Source organism: Lagenorhynchus albirostris, chromosome 5 (genome assembly GCF_949774975.1).
Source record: "Lagenorhynchus albirostris chromosome 5, mLagAlb1.1, whole genome shotgun sequence".
Classification (NCBI taxonomy): domain Eukaryota; kingdom Metazoa; phylum Chordata; class Mammalia; order Artiodactyla; family Delphinidae; genus Lagenorhynchus; species Lagenorhynchus albirostris.
Window position 1 is genome coordinate 27,550,018 of NC_083099.1, and position 15,330 is coordinate 27,565,347.

The following is a 15,330-nucleotide window of genomic DNA, read 5'->3' on the forward strand; positions in this document are numbered from 1 at the left end:
ATGCATTTAATGACCAGATTTTAGCTAATTTTAGAGAGATGTTCTTAACAGTTGGTGAGAATATCAAATGAGAATAATAATCATTGTTGTATCCACTTAATTTAAAGGCCGTATGAGGCTTTTCTGTTTTTGGGGGGGGGGCGCGTCAGGTGGCAAGCAGGATCTTAGTTCCCCGATCAGGGATTGAACCCATGCGCCCTGCATTGGGAACTTGGAGTCTTAACCACTGAACCGCCAGGGAAGTCCCTGAGGCTTTTTGAATAGGTCACGTAATAAATAAATAAAAATGAGAATGTAGTGAAATTGTAGTGAACATAATGGATAATAGTTTCTCTCCCCTTCAGAAAAAAAGCCTGTTTTTTTTCCCTTTTTTTTTTTTTGGCCATGCCATGTGGCTTGCAGGATCTTAGTTCCCCAGCCAGCGATTGAACCCAGGCCATGGCAGTGAAAGTGCTGAGTCCTAACCACTGGACCACCAGGGGACTCCCGGAAAAGTCTGTTTTCTAAACTATGCCATTATTATTGTTCTGTGAACCTTGTTCTAAGAGTATGCCAAAGTGAATGTCTTTGTGTGGTACCATATTTACGGGTTGTGGTTCCAGTGAAAAATATGTTGTGATTTTAACTACTAAAAGTTTAAGTGATCTGCTTTTATAAAACATAATAGGAACTGGGAAATTATTTTAATGACTATTTTCTAAAATATTCAAATGGCTTTTTCTCTTTAAGAGGTCAAGTAATTTGTCTAGAAAATGTGGTAACAGTATTAACCTGTGTTGTAAGTGATTTAACAGTAATTGAATGCTTTGCTAATATGATGTGGAATACTAGTGAGCTGACTCTGGTCAAAATTCAGACCTTTGGAATGTCAGATTTGTTATTCCAAGAGGTTGGGGCTTTCCTAGGCATGCAAGGTAGAGACTTCCTGAAAATTATGGCAGAGAGACTCTGCATTTTAGAGCTTTATTTTACAGTTGAGAATGGAGACCTAGAGAAGGAGGCCGCCACCTCTAGGGTGTGCAGGCTGCAGTGGCTTCCCTAGGGCCACAGGCTCCTTTAGCTCTGCATTGAATTTACCCTTCATGCTTGAGAATTGTTCCAAGAGCTTTTCTCATCGACTTGGTTAGTGTGACATCCCACCCTAACCCCATCCCAGGCCTTACTTTAAAAGGATTTCTTTTTCCCTGGTACAGGTACTTCTTCAGATACCCAGTTAATGAACAAACCTAGAGATATTGGTTGAGCATTGAGGTATTGGGCTAGGTATAAGTGAGAGAGGCAAATATGTGTCCTATCTTCAATGATGTTATGATGTTGTTTAATTGGATTGGGAGGGTGATGTTCATTCATAGAAATGTAAGGAGGCATTGATTTGAAATCAAACAATGCAAATAAAGACAGGAAAATATGTTTTTCATATTCTAATTTGGTTGACAAAATTTTAAGAAATTCATAAGCTGGGAATGCCTGTTTGATCCTTAGTCATCCATCACTGGCACTCTCCCTACCTTGACAGCAACCCCCCCTCCCCTATTTTTTTTTTAAAACAGTGGTTTAATTGTGTTGTTGCAGAGGTGATACTTTTATTTTGTCAGAAGGCTGGAGCAGTGGGTGTTTGTTTATAGTCTAAGATGCTTTTTAGGATGTTCTTTTCTTTTTCCCTCAGGGCTGAACTTTGTAAAGTCTAATCTAGTATGATTATGCCAGGTCTGAATGTATCCTTTATTCTACTTCTAGCATTGTTGTCAATTTATCATAAGATTTTTCTTTTATACATTTCTGTTAGCTGAAGAGTTGGCCATGGAAAATCTGCTTCATTCACATATACCTTTATCTATTAGAGTGTGTGAATATTTTCCTATATTTACCATTTATTCATGGAATGTTTATTGAGAAGATATATGCTCTATGCTCTATGAGGCACTGGGGATGCAAAGTTGAAGAAAGCTCATGGCTTGAAGGAACTTTAAGAGAGACAGACAAATGAACAGATAATTCTAATACTGTGTGTTACATGCAAATAGAGCCTCTTCACGGTATTATGGGAGGCATAGAATGGAGCAGTGATGATTTCCAATAAACAAACAAACAAACAAACAAAAAGAATGGAGCAGTGGTTCTCAAAGTACAGTCTGGGGACCTCTGGAGGTCCCCGAGCTCTTTCTCAGAGATCTGCAAGGTCAAAGCTATTTTCATAACTTAAGACATTATTTGCTTTTCTTTTGCCCTTATTTGTTTACCGGTATACGATAGAGATTGCCAGAGGCAATATAAATTGTGTTATCTCAATGGACTGGGTGCAAAGCAGAGATGAGAATCTAGCTGTCTTCTATTAAGGCAGACGTTAAGGAGATTTGCATAAGTGTAAAATTGTATCACTCTTCTCACGAAAGGTTTTCTTTGAAAAAAGTGGTTTTTAAAACTAAAATATGTTTAAAAATAAAATGTTTTTAAGTAAACATTTAATAGGTTTACTATCTTTTACATGAATAAAAATTTAAAATCCTTGGTTTTAATTTCAAATTCAGTAAATATTGATAGATATAACCTACATAGACAAGAGCTTTTGAGTCCTCAGTAATTTTTTTTTTTTTTTTTGCGGTATGCGGGCCTCTCACTGCTGTGGCCTCTCCCGTTGCGGAGCACAGGCTCCGGACGCACAGGCTCAGCGGCCATGGCTCATAGGCTCAGCGGCCATGGCTCACGGGCCCAGCCGCTCCGCGGCATGTGGGATCTTCTCGGACCGGGGCACGAACCCGTGTCCCCTGCATCGGCAGGCGGACTCTCAACCACTGCGCCACCAGGGAAGCCTCTCAGTAATTTTTAAGAGTGTGAAGGGAAGCTGAAACCAAAAAGTTTAAGAACCACTGGAATAGAAATTTCTAAACTGGTCTTCAGGAGAGAGGTGGGCAAGGAAATATTCCTGTGGGAGGTGATACCAGGGCTTAGTCACAGGTGTTTAAAAATCTGCCAGCTGTAATGTAAAGAGGGAGGGAGTTTCAGAAAATAGGTAGGAAGAGGTGGATCACAGAAGGCCTTGTATGCCAGACTGAGAAGTTTGTTTCTTCTCCCATAGTCAGAAATAATAGTTTCTAAAATATGTTAATTTCTAACCTTACATATGAAGTGCTCTTGGAAGCTATTTTACTATATATGTATTTTTAAATATAAGGAGGTTAGAAGATTGTGTTTTTGATTTTATTTGCTAAATTGGCTGTCAGCATTTTGTATATCAAGGGTGTTCTTTGCTTACAATACTATTTAACATTGACAACAGATGAATAATCTGTGACTTCAAGTCCTTAAAGAAATTATTGTATTTCCTATAAAATGTGGGTTTCAGGTAACCATTTGTCAGTGATACCAAATTCTTTTAAACTGTTCTTAATATGTCAATTATGGTTGTAAGTTCTGACAGACTTTCTTTTGAACCTAGAGATTAAGTTAATAAGAAAACTCAGAGCCGAATGTTCAAATAGAGGGCCAATGAGAAAATATTAGAAAAGCATATATCTGATAAGGAATATATATAATAATATAAAGAACATTTACAACTCAATAATAAAAATTTAAATAATCCAACTTAAAAATAGGCAAACTGGTTTGAATAAATGTTTTTCCAAGGAAGATATATAAAAATGGCTAATAAGCACATGAACAATTGCTCAACATTATCAGTCATTAGGGAAATGTAAATTGAAACCATAATGAGATGTGCTTCACATTACAAGTATGGCTATAATCAAAAGATGGGCAGTAACAAATGTTGCACGTGGATTTGGAATCCTCATACATTGCTGGTTGGATTGTAAAGTAGCGCATCTGTTTTGGTAAAGCAGTTTGTCAGTTCCTTAAAATGTTAAACAGAATTACCATATGACACGGCAATTCCACTGCTAGGTTTATAGCCAAGAGAATTGAAACATGTTCATACAAAAACTTGTACATGAGTGTTCAAAGCAGTCTTATTCATAATAGCCAAAAAGTGGAAACAACCCAAATGTCCACAGCTAATGAATGGATAAGCAAAATGCATTTTATCCATACAGTGGAATAGTATTCAGTCTTAAAAAGGAATGCAATTCTTATACATGCTGCAGTATCGATGTTCCTTGAAAACATTATGCTAAGTCAAAGAAGCCAGTCACAGAAGACTATGTATTGTATGATTCCATTTATATAAAATGTCCAGAATAGGCAATTCCATGGAGAAATATTTGAAACAATTTCAGACTTAATAGAAAAGTTTAAAAAATAATAGAGAGTTAAAGTTACATGGATTACAAGCTATCCTCAAGACTTTTCGTATTTTCCTGTGGAAGAAAAAAACATGTAAATAATAAATGAGAATTGCAAGTACTGTTAAGTATTATGAAGGTAGTAAAGTGGTAGGGAATGAACCAGGTTACAATCTTAATTGTGGTGGTACACAGGAAACTTCTTAGAAGAGGTAACTTTTGAATTGAGACATGGATGTTAGAAGGTGGTAGATGATGTGGGGCAGAACATTCTAAACTGAAAGAATAGCAAGTACAAAAGCACTAAGTTAGGAACAAAGTAAGTGTGAGAGGAACAAAAAGCAAATCATTATGACTAGAAAGAAGTCAGTGAGGAAGAATGGAAGATGAGGTCAGAGGTAGACAAGTACCAGATCATAAAAGGTCTTTGTAGTGCATCGTTGCAACTCAGGTAGGGTTACAGTGGGAAGTTTTGTAAGGTTTTTAAGCAAACAATCGGAGTAATCTGATTTTTGCTCTGTGAGGTACATTGTAGTTACTCTGACACAGATAAACTGTAGAGCAGCTAGAGTGGAGACAGAGAGACTGATTAGGAGGGTGCTGAAGCAGAACAGCCCAGCAATGCTGATAGTGGCTTTGACCAACGGTCCCCAACCTTTTTGGCACCAGGGACCGGTTACATGGAAGACAATTTTTCCACAGAGGGTTGGGGAAGGGGGTGGTTTCAGGATGATTCAAGCACATTACATTTATTGTGCACTTTATTTCTATTATTATTACATTGTAATATATAATGAAGTAATTATACAACTCACCATAATGCAGAATCAGTGGGGCCTTGAGCTTGTTTTCACTTACCACTCACTGATAGGGTTTTGATATGAATCTGCAAAGCAATTGATTTATTATGGTCTCTGTGCAGTCAGACCTCTCTCTAATGATAGTCTGTATTTGCAGCCACTCCCCAGCACTAGCATCACTGCCTCAGCCCCACCTCAGATCATCAGGCATTAGATTCTCATAAGGAGCACGCAGCCTAGATCCGTCGCTTGCGCAGTTCATGGTAGGGTTCACTCTCCCATGAGAATCTAATGCTGCTGCTGATCTGACAGGAGGTGGAGCTCATGTGGTAATGCGAGCGATGGGGAGCAGCTCTAAATACAGATGAAGCTTTGCTTGCTTGCCCGCCTGCCACTGTGCAGCCCGATTCCTGACAGAGCATGGAGTGGTACTGGTCCATGGCCTGGGGGTTGGGGACCCCTGGCTTAGACTGAGGCTGTGTCAGGGACAGTGGGAGTGTTGGTTGAGTTTGATATGTTTTGGCTGGTAGAGCCAGTTTTTTTTTGTTTTTTTGTCTGAGATGTTGTTTGAGGGGAAGCAGAACAGGAGGATATCAATAGTTTACACTGTTAAAATATTGGAAACAATCTAAATACCCATAAACAGTGGTATATCTACACAGTGAAGTACAGTCCAGATGTAAAAAAAGAATCAGGAAGATCTCTGTGAACTGATACAAAGTAATTTCCAGGATTGTTAAAGAAAAAAAGCAGAGTACAAAAGAATAACTATCTTTTATGTTAACTAGGTTAACTAGGATGTATTTAAAAGGCATCCTTAAAGTTTGCTTTTCTCCTTGTTTCCCAGCTTTTGCCAGTATTTGATAAAATTTGAAAACCCATTTTGAATTGTAAACACCTGTCTGTCGCACAATTCTTAGGTGTATTTGAATAGTTGATTATTCTGTTCTCTGCTTCCTTTTCCTCAAGCCACATGGGACAGCCCTTATTGGAATGTCTGTATCAGTTAGTGTTTGAGACTCTGGGAGAAATGCTTGGTCCCTATAACGCTGTCTACCTTCTTAGAAAATGTTATATATACTTATTTCTTGTTATCATTATATCTCATAATTTCTTTAAAACAAAAAATGAACAAAAGTTCATAAAAATTTAGCATTCCAACAGCAGCTGTTTTTCTACTTTATTACCATTTTTTTTGTCGGGGGGGAATGCCATGTGGCATGTAGGATCCTAGTTCCCCGACCGGGGATCCAACCTGTGCTCCCTGCTATGGAAGCATGGATTCTTAACCACTGGACTGCTGGGGAAGTCCCTTTATTAACTTTTAGTAGACATACTTAACTTTTTATTGATTGATTGATTGATTGTGGTACGCAGGCCTCTCACCATTGTGGCCTCTCCCGTTGCGGAGCACAGGCTCCGGATGCACAGGCTCAGTGGCCATGGCTCACGGGCCCAGCCGCTCCGTGGCATGTGGGATCTTCCCGGACCGGGGCACGAACCCGTGTCCCCTGCATCAGCAGGCGGACTCTCAACCACTGTGCCACCAGGGAAGCCCTAGTAGACATACTTAACTTTTTACATAGGTTTATGTAACACTTCTAAAGTGATTGAGATGTTTTCTTAGTATTTTCAGTGATTCTATATGTATGAAAGCTTTACATCTAAGATACTGATATATTTCAGTAAGGAAAAGTGTTATTGGAGTTGCTGTTTTCTTCAAAACAGGGACTGAATGAAGTAAAATGCCTTTGGGGTTAAGCAGAACATTGAGTGGGATTTTAGCTACGCGTGTAGTTTCTTTAATTCATTCAGTGAACATTTTTGATTACCTGCCCTAATCGAAGGCATTTTGCAGGTACTTGGATTGTAAATATGAATATGACTCTCTACTTGCTCTGAGGGATCCACAGTCCTGCAGGGGAGATAAGCAAACTAATATTTGTAATGCACTATAATAAATGAGTTACATACAAGTCATAGCAGGATCCCATGGGAGTAAGCCTTGGGGGATCAGAAAGGGCTCTAGAGAAAATGCCACCTGAACTGGTGTAGGTGCGTAGGAGCTGGCCTGATGGACAGACAGCAGCATCTGCACAGAGGCTTGCACCCCAAACTCTCTCATACTTAAGCTTGTCGTTACCAGAATTTAGTCAAATAGTGTCTTGCATTTTAGGTAAATGAGAGATGAATGATATAATTCAGTATGGAGGACAATTCAGTATAGGGATTATCTTATTGTTTTAGTTTAAGGAGGAGATACTATTGGCGGCAAACACTAGATGCCTCCCTTTTGTACATTCCCTTATTTATTAGACCATGATTTAGTTATTAGGGTGAATTACTGGTGAGTAGAAAAGACTAATCCCTGGACTTACCAGGTGAGAGTGTGAGAATCCTTAGGTGAGGCTTTTGTTCAGAAGAGACATGAGGCTTTATATAACTGTTAGGGGAGAGGAGGTTGACCCTGACTCTGAGAGAAGCAAAATGGAATTTTGGAGGAAACATACTTTCTCAAGGAAAGTAGTATTAGAGATCTTGGGCTGATGACTTAGGCCAGATAGATGTGTTCACACTACAGACTTCAGTGAGATGGATAATGTTGTTGCCTCAGTTACAGAGACAGTAAAAGAATAGTTTTTGTCATCGTGTGTGTATGTTGATAGTATTTGGACCCTATTTTGGTTTATTAATTTACTAATCTATGTATAATAGTAATAGATTCCCATGGGATTAAAAACCTTTTCAATATAAGAAAGTTAAACAGTAGAAACTTTCCCACCTCTAGCCCTCAGCCACCCTGTTCCTATTTACTGCATTCCTCCAACACTCCACTCTGTCCCGGAAACTATTTATTATCCTCTTAGGGATTCTTCTAGAGTTTCTTTACATAAATAAAGGCAATAAAAGTACAGACACTTTTTTCTATCCAAAAAACTCACCAACTCCAAAGGTAGCGTATTATACCCGTTGTTCTGCAGATTGGTCTTCTTACCCTCCCCTTTGTACATTGTGTTTTTTACTTAACAGTGGAGATCTTTACCAAAGATCTTTCCATAGAGTATATAGTTTTGTTTTGTTTTTTAACTTGTATGATTTCCCTTTGGATAATTTATTTAACCAATTCCCTGTTGGTAGACGTTTGGCTTGTTTCTGTTTTTTTATTATTGTAACAGTATTGCAGTGAACTACCTTGTACATATGGCATTTTGCCCATATGCAAGTATATAATTATGGAATAAATTCAGATGTGGTATTACTAATAAAAGGCCATATATCTTTGTAATTTTGATAGATATTGCTAAATTGCCCTTATGTTTGGACCCTGACTCTCCCACCAATGAAAAGAGATAATGTGTGTTTCTCTCCCCCTTCCCCAGCTTTATTGAGATTTAATTGACATATAAGATCATGTAAATTTAAGGTGTACAGTGTAATGATTTGATACAGGTATATATTGCAAAATATTTACCACAATAAGGTTACATAATTCACATACTTACCATTATGTTGTTGTTATGCTGGATGACGTGTATTTCTTCACAGCCTTGCCAACAATGTACCATGGTAAACAGGTTGAAAATCGTGTAGTTTTAATTTGCATTTTTCTAATGCGTGAGGTCGGGAGTCTGTCCATATTTTTAAGACTCCCCCCCCCCGCCGTGTTCTGTGAACTTAACTATTTCATGGGGTTTTTGAAGCAGAAATTGTTATCCTTATTTATACTTTTTTTTTTCTAATTCAAGTGTAACATATGTACAGCAGAGTGTATAAATCTTAAGGGTGTAGTGAGGTGGATTTTTTTATAAGCCTCTGACACTCATTCTGGATGTTTTTTGGTGATTTTTACCAAAAGATGTCAACAAAGATTTCAGACTACAGCCAGGATATATATTCTTTTTTCAAATGGTCCTTACATGGTTTGTGTACTAAAATATTAAAGGTTGTAGTTGTCTTATTAGGACATCAGGAAAAAGAATCAAGTTCACATGAGGCATTCCTGCTACCTGATAGTGACTGTAAGATGCATTTCTATATCAAAGGTGTTAAAATGTGGAAAACACTTCATCTTAAAAATAATGAAATATGTTAGATAATGCCAGATTGATTTTTCCTTAGAGGTCATACTAATTTACACTGTCACCAGGAAGGTAAAATGTTTTGGTTATTCCACATAATCTCAAACAGTTGATACTGTCAGATCTTTTTGTCAGTCTAACAAATGCGATATAGTGGTTCACTGTGTGTTTTTTCTTTTAACTTTTTTCAGTGAAGTATAACACATACAGTAAATGGCAAAAAATCATCAATATATAGTATCATGATTTATCACAAAGTAAACAGATCCATGTATGTAACCATCACCAAGAAGTAGAACACTGCCAGGAGACCAGAAACTCTGCTTTTGTGTACCACCTCCCGCCCCACTCACTTCTGCTTGCTTCCTTCCCAGGGGTAGTCACTATTCTGACAGCTAACACCCTAGAATTAGTTTTGCCCATTAGTTTTTGCCCTATATTGTGTCAAATTGGTTATTATTTTTTGCTTTCCTTTTCTCTTTTCCCTTTTAAATAGATATTATTTTTTTTAGAGCAGTTTTAGTTTTACAGTATAATGGAGCAGGAAGCACATAGAGTTCCCATTTATCCCAGCCCCCCCCACCCCAGCCTCCTCAGCTGTCAACATCCTGTACCAGCAAATTGGTTATTTTTGAGTTGACTAATTACCTTACTTTTGGAAAAGTAAACAGTCTGATACACTTTGACATCATTCTAAAATTTGTTTTATAACATTCCTTTCACTTTAAAAGCATATTATTGACCTTATTTCAAAAGAAAAGAAGCCAAGACTAGAATTAAATTATTTGCTTCCTAGCCAAATTTTATTTTGAAGGTTCCAAATGAAAAAGATTTTCAACTTTAATAACAACAATCATGCTCTCCTTTGATTCCTGCTAATTTAATGAAACTTGAAGATTTTTCAGCCTTTTCTCCCTTTTTTTTAAACGTAAAATGTTCTAACCAGATGGTTGAAATTTTTTATTAAAATTTCTGACTTGGAGTATTACTGACAAATGTAAACAATTCCAGACTTGGCATGTGGCACAAGTTCCAGTCCAATTTGGTTTTTTAAAATTAATTAATTAGTTTGGCTGCGTTGGTCTTAGTTGCGGCACGTGGGAGGTGTGTGGGCTCTTTGTTGTGGTGAACGGGCAGCAGAGCATGCGGGCTCAGTAGTTGCAGCGCGCCGGCTTAGTTGCCCTGCGGCATGTGGGATCTTAGTTCCCTGACCAGGGATCCAATCTGCGTCCCCTGCATTGGAAAGGCGGATTCTTAACCACTGGACCACCAGGGAAGTCCCTCCAATCCAATCTGAGTGGGCTTGCCCAGAAATGAATTCAATGATAATGATTAGGATGCTACTATCACAAAGGTCATAAAGTCCTGAAATGTTGTTTGTGAAGAATGGGGCATAATGGCTGAGAGGAGAGAGCTGTGAGCTCACTGATCCTTGGAAAGCACTCATGAATTAGGGCTCAGATGAAAAGGCAAAGCCATAAAGTTTTATGAAGGCTATAGGATTTTCTCAGTGAACCAGAAAACTGACTCAAAAAATGATTGATATTTTTAACTACATTAAAATTAATGTCCATCTAAAAACACCGTAAGGAAGATGAAAAGATAAACCACAAACTTGGGAGGAAAATTGTAATATATGTAATAGAGAATTAGTGTCCTGAACAGGGCCACCTTTATGGATGTACAACCTGTGCAGTCATACAGGGCCCCACACGTATTTTAACGCTAAGCTGTTACTGTCTTGAAATTAATTTTTGAATAAGTGGCCCTGCTTTTTTATTTTGTACTGGGCACTGCAAATTATGTAGCCTGTCCTGGTCCTGAATATACAAAGCATATTATTTCATAAGAAAAAGACAATCCAATAAAATTGCCTAAAAACTGTGAACAAAGGAATGCAGAAACAAACATGGATCATTAATAAACTTGTGAAAAGGTCTTCAACCTTATTAGATCTTCAACCTAATCAAGTACAAACAGATTACAGTGTGATGCCATTTTATGTGTTCTGTATTGCTACAAATTAAGAAATCTGACTCTACCAGGTATTGGAGAAGGTGTGTTAGTGATTCATATACTGCTGGAGAATTGGTAAGGTGATTCAGTTGAAGACATGTTGGCATTTTTGGTAAACTTGGGAATTTGGATGTCCTATGTATAACTCACCAATTCTCCACTTCTGGGTTTGAAGCCTAACCCTTAAGAAATTCTTCTGTAAGTGTACCTGGAGACTTGTATAGTAATGTTGATAAAAGCAAAAAACTAAACCATCCAAATGTTTGTCAACAGAGTAGATAAATACACTGTGGCATATTTATATAGTGAAATACCATATAGAGCAATGAAAATGTAACATGGATAAAGCTTAGAAAAATATTGAGTGAAAAAATTCAAGTCCCCGAAGACTTGGTATGCTGTGATAACTTAGCATACCAAGTTATCAAGCTGAAAAAGGGAGCAGGGGATACAGAACTAAACAAAATATTGTTTAATGACATAATATATATGTGACAAAGTATGTTTTAAAAAGTAGTGGAATAATAAATATTTAGGATAAAGGTTGGGAGGAGAGGAGCATGTAGGTAATGTTACTGATGTTCTTACGTGGCGTGGTGATTTACAATTTACAGTGTTCATCTTAATGCTTGCTTACATTCATCTTTCCATATATTTTGTGTGTGTCAAATATTACATTAAAGAAGAAAAGGGGAAAAATGAAATAAGCTGCTCATGGTTAGCAGCTTATGATCCAGTTGGAGGAATGGGTTGGGAAATAGAAAGAAAACTAGCATATTACAGAAAAGTTTTCAAGAAAGAGGAGGTAATCTACATAAGAGAATCCAGATAGTTGCACAGGACGTCCACTTAACTCCCTTTCAGCTGTAATGTTCTGTAACTTAAATATTGTGGTTCATGTGTTTTCTATATTTTCCCCATATTTAAAAATACAGTTATAAGCAATTATGTCATAGAAGTAGTAAAATTATTTTTAATTTAGTCCATTTAGGTGTTAATATCTTTTATCTTCACCCTTTTTGGCAGCGTATCTTCTAATCTGAAAAAGTCTTCCATGAAAACTTCACTTTTAAAAAATAAGTAATGCCATCTGTTTTCCTAAAAGACTGAAATGGGGGCTATCATTTCAAGGTAAGTATCCAATTTCGTATCTTTAATTACTTACATCATTTTTTCAGAAGTTAAGTATAGAAGGAAGATGTGAATCTTGCTTAGATCCTAAATCTTTTAGTTATTCTGGGGTGGGGATGGGAAGGAAGTCCTAGGCCTTGTTTTAAGATACTCAGGTACTTAGGATTATGTTTACCACAGATTAAACCCAACTTCATGAAGGAGAGAGGAGAGGTCAGTAGTGTTTAAAGCTTTTTAGAGAGGTTGAAAACTGAGAGCCTTTTGGATTTGGCAGTTAGGAGGTCATTGCTGACCCCAGCAGAGGCCATTTCAGGACAATGTTTGTGGCTGAAAATAAGTTTGCAGTAGAGTAAAGAGTGAAGAGAAGGTGATAAAGTGAATATTTTAGCTCTAAAGTGATTTATTAAACCAATATATGGTATGTACTTAGGATGCAGCAGTCATTTCCCCAAGCACTGGAGTTATAGTGTGACAATATATATCTTTGTTTAAACCTCTTGTAGATAATTTAATGCCCAAATATTTTTTCTCCAACTTTATTTAGATATAATTGACGTAAAACATTGTGTAATTGCTGAACTATCTTTTGCCATTTTTTACTCTTGTCTTCTGTATGATAAATTACATGGTCTACCCTAGTTATACTGTTAACGAGGGCAGATATTCCCTGCCAGGGGAATGTTAACTTGTGTGTTAGACTGGGCTGATAGTCTAGCAGGCAAGTTAGGTGCTTAGCGGCACTTGTCACTGTGATAAGTGATGCAAAAGTGAAATAATGACTACCTGAATGAGTGGTGGGAGTGGAAGCTGGTTGTCTGTGAGTTCATTTGGCAGGATAGATTTCAAAGGTAGATTTGGCAGGGAATATGGAAGAAAGAAATCATATATATGAATCCAAGATTTTGAGTGGCTAGAAGTATGATGGTACCATAACATAAGTAAGGAAACCACAAGGAAAGACTGGTTATTAGGGGGCAAGTAGATGGGACTATAACATATGAATTCTGTGAGACACATTTTGATTTTGGAGGTACAGGTAGAACTTTCAGAATATCTCCTTAAATGTGGAAATATGAGACTAAAATTTAGAAAAAAGATAATTTAGGGCCCGAAGATACAGATTTTGGAGCAATTCACATAGAGTTTAAGCTGTGGAAGTAGATAACATTTCCAGTATCCTAGCAGAGAGAAAAAGGTAAAGCACAGAACTTTAAATATTGTTAAAAAGAATCAGTAGAGGAAAAATAAGAGGAAAGGTATGAAGGTATTGTGTCTTTCTTTGAAGCATAATAAAGAATTTCAAGGAGAGGTTCTTGAGAGGGATGAGATGCTTAGAAAGATTAAGGATTTTAATACCCTAGAAGTGCATTAAATTTAATTAAATTCAAGAACCCCTCTAGGGCATTAATATAACCTAATAATAATTATTAGGTTCATTATGTAGTAAAATAAGATAATAATTATTAAGAGTTTCTTGATAACTGAGAGAACAGATTGAGTAGACCAGGATGAATTATAAGAGGTTAAGTAAGTGGTTTTACAAAATACAAAAAAGCATGAAGTATAAAATAGAATGTTTTTCAAGAAGTTTGTGCAGGAAATGAGACAGTGATCATTTTGAAGAGTTAGCCACATAGAAGATATTTTAGCATTAGCACTTGGTATATTTTACGTGAAAGGGAATGATCCATCAGAGTAGTTTAAATATGTAGAATAGTTTAAATATTAGAGTGATTAATTGCCTGAAGGAGGTAAGAAGGTTTGAGATCAAGGACCTGGGCAAAGGGCTTAACTCTTACGAAAGAGTAGCAGCCATTCTGCTTAGAAACCAGAGGAAGGGAAGAGAGGATGAATCAAGGAGTTTTTAGGCAAAGAGGAAGAAAACTGTATTATTTCTTATCCTGCTTTTCAAAATAAGATGGGGATTGAGGTTATCTACAAGGCAAATCGTTAATCAGTGGTGGGGTTGGGATTCTGGAAGGAGAAAACATTTAGGAAAAATGTTATAGGGTAATTTCCAACTTCAGCAGATATTCATTGAACACCTGCTTTGTGCCAGGTGTGTTTTTATTTATTTATTTTGTTGAGTTGGGTCTTAGTTGCAGCTCGCTGGCTCCTTAGTTGTGGCATGTGAACTCTTAGTTGCGGCATGCATGTGGGATCTAGTTCCCGGACCAGGAATTGAAGCCGGGCTGCCTGCATTGGGAGCGTGGAGTCTTAACCACTGCGCCACCAGGGAAGTCCTGATAAGTTTTCTCATGCAGCCGATCGTTGAAACGAACAATAAAAATACCAAATTGTAATGTGATCTGAGGAGGGCAGTTGATAAAGTGACTTATTGGCTACTTCTGAGGAGGTGACTTTAAGGTAAGGTATGAAGGACAAGGATTCAGTCACTTGAAAATAAAGCTAGCATGAAAATCTCAAGGTAGAAATGAGCTTGATGTATTTGAAGAATGGAAAGAAAGCCAGTGTTCTGGAACAGAGTGGATGAGAACCATAGAGTCATGAGATGAAGTTAAAGAAGTAGGCAGGGCCAGGCCATGTTGGTTCTTATGGCCATGGTAAAGAGTTTAGACTCAAGGAAACCTTTTAAGGAAAGGTTTTACACAGAAAAGTGTCATGATATGATACATGTTTTAAAGATTCCTCTGGCCGCTTTATTAAAGATGGACTATAGGAGTACAGGAAAAGCAAGGAGGTCAGTTAAGAGACTGTTAGAATTGACCAGGTCAGAGACCATGGTGGAGGAACTTAATATGATCACCAGGATAGGATAGAAAGGATTGTTGACCAATCATAAAGGCTAGTTCAACATAAACAACTTGACATGGCAGGCAGTGTGAATTTAGCTAGCATAACCTTTAAGATGGAAATGAGAAATTTGGCATTGGTGGTTGGAATAACTGTCTATGGAGATATAGGCTTGGTAAAAGGTAATGCACAAGGGATTGGAGGCCATGATTGGTTCAACGCATATTTATTGAATAATATATTCACCTCCTAATATACCAAGAACTGTGCTAGCTGCTGGGGTTATAACAGTCAACAAAAACAGAGGCTCCT

The 15,330-nt window shown here is 37.4% G+C and overlaps 1 protein-coding gene across 5 annotated transcripts in view; it reads left to right on the forward strand.

Annotated features, from left to right (window-relative positions):
- Positions 1 to 15,330, forward strand: part of PIK3CB (phosphatidylinositol-4,5-bisphosphate 3-kinase catalytic subunit beta) — a 194,036-nt gene that overhangs the window by 34,771 nt on the left and 143,935 nt on the right. For all 5 annotated transcript variants that reach the window (XM_060149740.1, XM_060149742.1, XM_060149743.1 and 2 more), the window contains exon 2: positions 12,160 to 12,264. The gene's annotated coding sequence lies outside the window, so the exon portion shown is untranslated. The remainder of the gene's footprint in view (positions 1 to 12,159; positions 12,265 to 15,330) is intronic.